Source organism: Mercenaria mercenaria, unplaced genomic scaffold, assembly GCF_021730395.1.
Source record: "Mercenaria mercenaria strain notata unplaced genomic scaffold, MADL_Memer_1 contig_2272, whole genome shotgun sequence".
NCBI classification, from domain to species: domain Eukaryota; kingdom Metazoa; phylum Mollusca; class Bivalvia; order Venerida; family Veneridae; genus Mercenaria; species Mercenaria mercenaria.
The window spans coordinates 11,582-19,170 of record NW_026460321.1 but is presented as its reverse complement, the minus strand read 5'-3'; the positions used below and the strand labels follow the sequence as shown (position 1 = coordinate 19,170).

The 7,589-nt window shown below is 30.7% G+C and overlaps 1 long non-coding RNA gene across 1 annotated transcript; it reads left to right on the top strand.

The window, feature by feature from the left end:
* Window positions 1–598: 598 nt before the first annotated feature.
* On the top strand, window positions 599–7,154 carry LOC123561097 (uncharacterized). The gene is made up of 5 exons (XR_008369039.1): window positions 599–1,666; window positions 2,586–2,685; window positions 3,200–3,298; window positions 3,678–3,762; window positions 4,372–7,154. It is a non-coding gene; the product is annotated as an uncharacterized LOC123561097 (long non-coding RNA).
* Window positions 7,155–7,589: the final 435 nt, after the last annotated feature.

The window sequence follows — 7,589 nt, the reverse complement described above, 5'->3', positions numbered from 1 at the left end:
ACTCCTAATAGCCATATATATTTAATTGATTTCTATATAATTTTGTAATTTCTCCCTTCAGTATAAATATATTAAGAAAGAAAAGTACATTGTTTTTCTTTTTACTTCAATGTAATTTCTAGTTTTACATTTGCATTCATTTATATTGAAAAACTTTAACAATCTTAACCTAAAGACATGTTTTGAAACTGCATGATGTAGCTTTTGATTCATTTATATCCAATCTATCTTTGTTAAGCAACCGAGATATGCAAAGGGATTTAGTAATCTTTTTTTTTCAAATTTCAATTTTTAATAAATTTCACGTAAATATATAACTGTTAATGTAAATCTTCAACAAATATAATACAGTATGTCTAATATTTTTCTTCATTCTTAGAATGTTTGTACTTATGCTTTTATAATTCTATCTTAGTTAGGCAACCAGGATAGGAAAACCAAATTTCATAACCCTGCAGTAAAAACCTAAGTGATTGAACTTAAAATAAGTGAAAAAGATAAGTTGTTAAACATCAGTTACTTGACCAAAATCTGATTAACCAATGGCTGTTGAATTTTGTTTATGATATGAAGGAAGTAAATTATTACTCACCAAAATGATCAACATAGTTGGTGGTAAGTATTATCTTGAATACCTTTGTCTAACCTGGTCTCCCTGTCACAATTCTACATCTATTTTTTATTAAGCATTCATGAAGCATTTACCTCATTTACTAAGCTTTATTTTATAATTCAATCGAACTATTTAGATAATCTTTTCACTGTATCAAAACTGTATCAAAACATATCATGTATAAGCTATATCTGTGCTGTAAAATGACAATCCTAAACTACTAGAGCGTAGTTCATTCATTAAAATTAGATACCCACGTCACTATTGAAAACTTTAATATCATCTGGTTTATGTAAATATCCGGTTATAATGTATAATAGTTAAAAATAGAACTTTGATAAATTGTGTCTAAGCAACAGAATAGCACATTATGTAAACACAACTTAATAGTCAGGTGGGCTATTAGAGGGTCGGAATGTTAATGTATGGAGTATAAATATCCCCTTGTCTCCAAATATACTTGACCTTCATGTGCAGATCAATAAGTTTACATTATACTAATCCACCGGCAATTTTTGACAGTGACGTCATTTTGTCAACAAACTATAAATAACCACGGTATATCCCCAAACAAATGTATACTTATAATTTTTTTTTTTGGTTGGATTTAACGTCGCACCGACACATGATAGGTCATATGGCGACTTTCCAGCTTTAATGGTGGAGGAAGACCCCAGGTGCCCCTCCGTGCATTATTTCATCACAAGCGGGCACCTGGGTAGAACCACCGACCGTCCGTAAGCCAGCTGGATGGCTTCCTCACATGAAGAATTCAACGCCCCAAGTGAGGCTCGAACCCACATCGATGAGAGGCAAGTGATTTGAAGTCAGCGACCTTAACCACTCGGCCACGGAGGCCCCTGTATACTTATAATAGATAGAAATATGTCTACACAGTACTAGAGCCGATTTACGCAATCGAATACCGCCGGAAGTAGAACATTTATGTCAACACCGGTTTCGTATTTTCACGTGAAAACGGCCCAAAACTGAGAGGTTATCAACAAATTATAAGTTTACGGGTACCATGAGGATTTTTCATGCATTTAAACGGTAAGTATAATGTTTATGGATTATTCAATACAGTATGAAAGTAAACTGTTACACTTTAAATGGAAATTATGAAAGAAAAATCGATAAGAAAATATTGACTTTCTACTTTCACTTTCATCAGGTCTAGGAAAGTGGAGTATTTACAGATTATCTGTAAATTTATAGATAATCTATAAATTTACAGATTTTTCAATCTGTAAATTTACAGATCAAGTGTTTGAAAACTGATGAAATAACATTTATCCTCAAAACCGCAGCTTGGAATTAATTGGTTTATTTACAGCATGCATAAATTAAGGTCATTTGTGGGTTTCAGCCATTTTTGTTGACTTTGATTTTTTGGCATTTTCAAAAAAATCAAAGTCAACAGAAATGACTGAAAGTTACAACTGACCTTTATTTATACATACCATAAGTAAATCAATTAATTTCAAGCTGCGATTTTGTGTCTAAATATAATTTTAGCAGTTTTCAAACACTTGATCTGTAAAATTACAGATTGAAAAATCTGTAAATTTATAGATTATCTGTAAATTTACAGATAATCTGTAAATACTCCACTTTCCTAGACCTGTTCATTGTGGCTTTTTAAATTGCCCAAAAATGTTCTTTCTATTAATTTGTTTTTTCTTGTTTTTTGTTTGTAGATACATAATCCTATAGCAAATTATTGTGTGAAATGACAGCTTATCTAAAGCATCTGTGATTAACTGGGCCTAGGTTTACCGATTTTTCCTTTTAGAGTGACCTTTGACCTTATAATAGCTTATAGTCTGTTCTATGTATTTTAGCTATAGTCAGAACAGAATGAAATTGAGATAAAATGAATTTTCAAAATAAATTGTTGCAAATTGTAGGAAAATAATAACATAATATATTTATTATAAGTTATTGAAATATTATAATTACCTCATTTCAGACAGAAGTACAAGCGAACAGATGACACATTAAAGTGGCTGCAGAAGCTTGAAAAGTTCGATAGAGCAGGGGCAGTCAAAACAGTGGGATAATACTTCTATGTAATTTCTTTTTAAAGGCAATTTATACAGGATGGAAGGGTATCTCATACAATGTTTTACAATTTACATGTAGTTTTATCTCTCTTTATGATGTTGAGAGTAAACAAGTCAGTGACAACTTATTAACACTTGTAAACTATTGACAGTTGATATATATATATTAGACAACATTTGATAAAATGCAATTGCCTATCAATATTAAAAAGAGCAAACAGTTGACAATTAACAGGCAGGTCATTCTTTTAAATGACACCATAAATAAACTTTCATAATTTGTTTTTCTTCAACTTCTGGATTTAGACTGGAAGCCATTCCAAACTATGAACTGTTAAATTATATAAGGAGTCATGTAATGATTATGGATGGGATACATTATATGTTAATGGACAATAATAATTTGAAATAATAATATGTTTTAAGATCAAGGTGCTAAGGTGATTTTATAAAGATGGTTTTATAGTTTCTGCATGATGATTGTTAACTGTTCACAGATTTTATCATTTATATATTTCAGAGTGTCCAAGATATCTAGTCAGGTTGATAGAAGTGAAAGATGGTCTGATGGTACAATGATATACAAATGATACTCTTTAACAAGTTTAACATGTCAATGGTAATATAATGCCAGTTATTAAAATTACATTCCCCTAAACATTTAACAGATACACATTGTAAATGTAATTAAAATTATTTTATGAAGTTTCATGAAGGATGGTACAGCCAACCATTTTGAATCAAGAAATTTTGACTTGGGTAAAGATATCTATTCAGACTTCTTAACTCTTAGCCTTTCATATGATGCAGAGATAAAAGAACTACTATTGTCAGCCATTAACCATGTTTCAAAGCTTTTAAATACACTATAGCAATAACCATTTTGTTTAAATATCTTTTTAATGCAATGTTTTCATGATATCTGTCACTTGATGTAAAATCTGTAAATTTCAGTAATTGAAGTACAAAATTTGTAGGAAGTTGTTTCTTTATTTCAGTGTAAAATGTTCTGTGGATTCATATGATGAGAATACCAGTGTTGATCTGTATGACTTAATTAAACACAGTTATTGATACCTTCAGGTAATTGTTTACAATATTCAAAGAGTTACAATGTAATTCAGTTATTGATTTGGTATATATCACTTCAAGAGGCTTGTGTGAAGTTTGTTTCACATGAGACCAAGGGTCAAGTATGATATATAAACTTTAAACTTACAAAAAGAAATTATACAGTACCATATAGTTACAGACTTATGAATGTAACTTTCCAAATATCTTACATTTTTCTCCTGAAATTAATTAAAAAGGTAAACACAATTCTATTGTTATAAGCTTAAAAAGGTGAATGTAAGATATAAATTATGAAATGTCAAGTATAAGATGTGTTATTTTCAAAGTATTTAAGATATAGAATAAAATATAGCCTGCAATCATAATATTCAAAAATACAAAGTGTGTCATACATATATTTTAGGTCAAATAGTAAGGTCAAGTGAGTGACTTAGGGTCACTATTGGCCTCTTGATATATTCTACTAAAATGGGTCTTATGCATAAGATATGTTGAAATTTTATTAATCCAGTAACACTTTTATTCTACCTTATATTCAGAAATATACATATTTTGAATATTAAAGAGCTGCAGACACCTCGAATACAGAGTTACAACATTATGCATTTCTTTCTTCAGATATTTACCTGTGAAATCTTCAGTATCACCGTTCAGCTATTGTTCAAGATCAGTGTCTGCAGCCTGCACAGTTTAGTATAGAGGAGCCTTCTGAATCAATTTTGTTACATATTTGCTGTTATTGTAGGACACACATATAGAGAGCAACAAGTCCTGTCCAGCCGTGCATGTAAATATGATTCAGAAACTTTGAGAATATGTAAACATTACACTGTTATAATTTTCAAAATACTGTGTCTTGTAGTGTATCAATACTGTTTTGTCTCAGTTTATAGCACAGTATGTTCACAAATCAAACTTAACATCATAGTGATCAGTATTATTAAAATCATTAATTAGTTGTAAGGTGACAAAATTTAATTTCATGCAAAACCGCAGTAAAACGTTTGATAATTTTCGCTTTTAAAGTTGTAAGTTTAAAGTTGGCATAAATTGTTTTTCTCCTTCATAAATCTAAAAAGTGATTGGTCATTATAATTGCAATATCATTTTAGTATGACAAAGTTTATATTGAACTAAAACACTAATGTAAATTTTTGAACTAGTCAATGCATTTTCTTCAGTCTTAAAACATTTGTTTATCGTACGTGTCATGGCCCATAACTCCTCCATATTACTTGTGTTTTGTCCTTTTTCGTTTCACTGAAGAATAAGTAGAGGTATTGTACATCCATTTTCTAGCATCCTGATTTTGTAAAGTATTGTATGTAAGCTTTTATCTCGGAATTATGTCTCATCCAAAGGTGGGGAGAGGTATTGTTTATGCCTTCTCGTCTATCCGCATTAAGCCTGTCTGGCTTTAAGAGGACAAGCTGCTGGCCAGATTTTGATTAAACTTCACAGGACTGATCAGTACTAAGCATTGTGTTGTGCATATGGCTTGCATGTTTCGTTTCGATGCACTAAATTGCAGCCAGAGCTAAAAATAGAAAAATCTTGTCGGCTTTCACAGGTTAAAACTACTTAACAGATTTTGATGAAATTCACAGGAGTGATCAGTACCAAGTATATTTTTGCATATCACCGACACTTTCCATTTTGCTGCACAAAATAGCCGCCATAGCTAAAGGTATACATAGGTGGGAGACATGTTTTGTCATAAAAATACCTAAAACACTTTCCACTTTGTTAATGAAAAATGTATCAAACTTCTTACAATTGCAAACTGTAATAATTTGACATTAAATGCACTAGTTCCATAACTGCATTTGGCTTTTTTCATAATTATTGCCCTTTCTTACCATAGCAATATTTTGTGTAACATGTTACCTCATTCAGCATCCTAAGATCAGAAAGTTCTATGACTCAGAAATGTTGGCCCTTTTGTACTTGTCATGAGTATGTTTTCAGTATTTTATATTGTCATTACTTTTTGTTGTGCCAGTTTACGGAAATGTAGACTTAGTTGTCCAAATGGTGTGCCTGTGCCTGGCCTGATTTGTTTGTCTGGACAATATATTATTGATTAGTCTTCACGAAACTTTGCAGGTTAATTTCCTTTAGTTCCCTGTCAACTTTGATAGTGGCATGGTTACATTAGAAACACTAAAGTGATGTCACCACTGTACTAGTCAAACGTTTTGTATTTCAGATTTTATATCACATTATAGGCTACTGGTCTTTAGCAGCCTTCATAAAACTTTCATAAAAGTTTCCAAAAATGTTGTATTTTGATTTGAACTGGCATTATTCAAACAGTAAGAAGTAGTACTATAAGGCAACATTTGACCTATTTTCCAGTACTTTTTGATTTTCTCTGTTACTATGAAGTTGCCTTTTCCTAGAAATTGGTTGGCTTATTTTTGATGATCTTATGTTTTTAATGAATTGTAGCTATGTTCTTTATCTCATGAAAACGTCCATTTTTATATAATTCATATTTTTACTGTCAGCAAAGTGCATTACCATTTATCATAATAAGCTACTGTATAGCTACTGTACAGTATATAAATTACAGGTGATAATTCTCACCTTCATAGCAAATCAGTTCTCACCTTTATAACCAGTTTAGAAAGCTTGATTGAATTAGGGCTAAATAAACAACGTGATAAGATACAACAGTGTTTTTATCATATTTTTAATAATCAAATTTTTTAACAATTACATTTCATCATTGCTGTTGTTTTTTAATCAAAAATATAAAAAAAAATGCATTCAGGCACATAGCTTTTAGAAATAATAAAGTATGTGTATTTTGAACAATGATATCTCTTTATTGCTGGATTTTATTATACATAAAAGAAACGTTATTTAGACAACACAAGGGGAATTATGCATTTTTAATATATAAAACCCTTCTGTCCATATTCCATTTTATCTATTAAAAATGCAACTGAACGCTTCTTTAATTTCTAATAAAATCCAGCAATTATCTTTTTTTTTTCTTTTTTTTTTCGTTACTTTTGATAAAAAGATCATAATCATTGAATAAACAAACTTTTAATTTCTTTTATTAAGTTTTAAATAATTATTTAAAGGTTAAGGAGTGAGAATTGCTTTGCTATAAGAGATATAATTTAATTGGCCGGGACATTAATCAACATCAATTAAAAAAACATTTGTGTACATTCTAAAAAAATAAAAAAAAGCATTTCAATCAATGAAATGCAAAACACAGGAAATAACCAATTTATCTGTAGGCAATAAAAGTCATGATTCTCTGACAATAATTAGGCTACATGTCAAGTCTACAGGGGTTTTATGGACCCTTATCAGACTGGAACAGATAGGATCTTGTATATTGGGGATTAAAAAAATCTGGTATTTGAGGGGGGGGGGGGGGGGGGGGGGGGGGGGGGGTGTCACTTATATAGGAGATTTTCTTTGCCTTTAAGAACATCAGTGTTTTCTTTGATAGCTACATGAAACAGACCATAGGTCAATTTAGGGTCAATTCTGACACTTTATACGCAAATTGATAAGGGAGATAACTAGTACTGTCTTAAGTAACCAATATTTAGTTACACAGTTACCTTCCCTTTACACAGGTAGGACTCTTTGTTGTTGATCATCTTTTGAACATTATTCCATTACTGATGACAGAACATTGAAAATAAAAGTTGTTGTATCATGCAATGACATCATATATGACAATATTTACTTTTTTATTCCATTTTTTAAATATTCTTTAAATTAGGTACAATGCCTACGATATGGTAAGGTATGACCCAGTCGATGTGTTGGCTACTTGTCACGCAGGCGATGTAAGTTTGAAACCA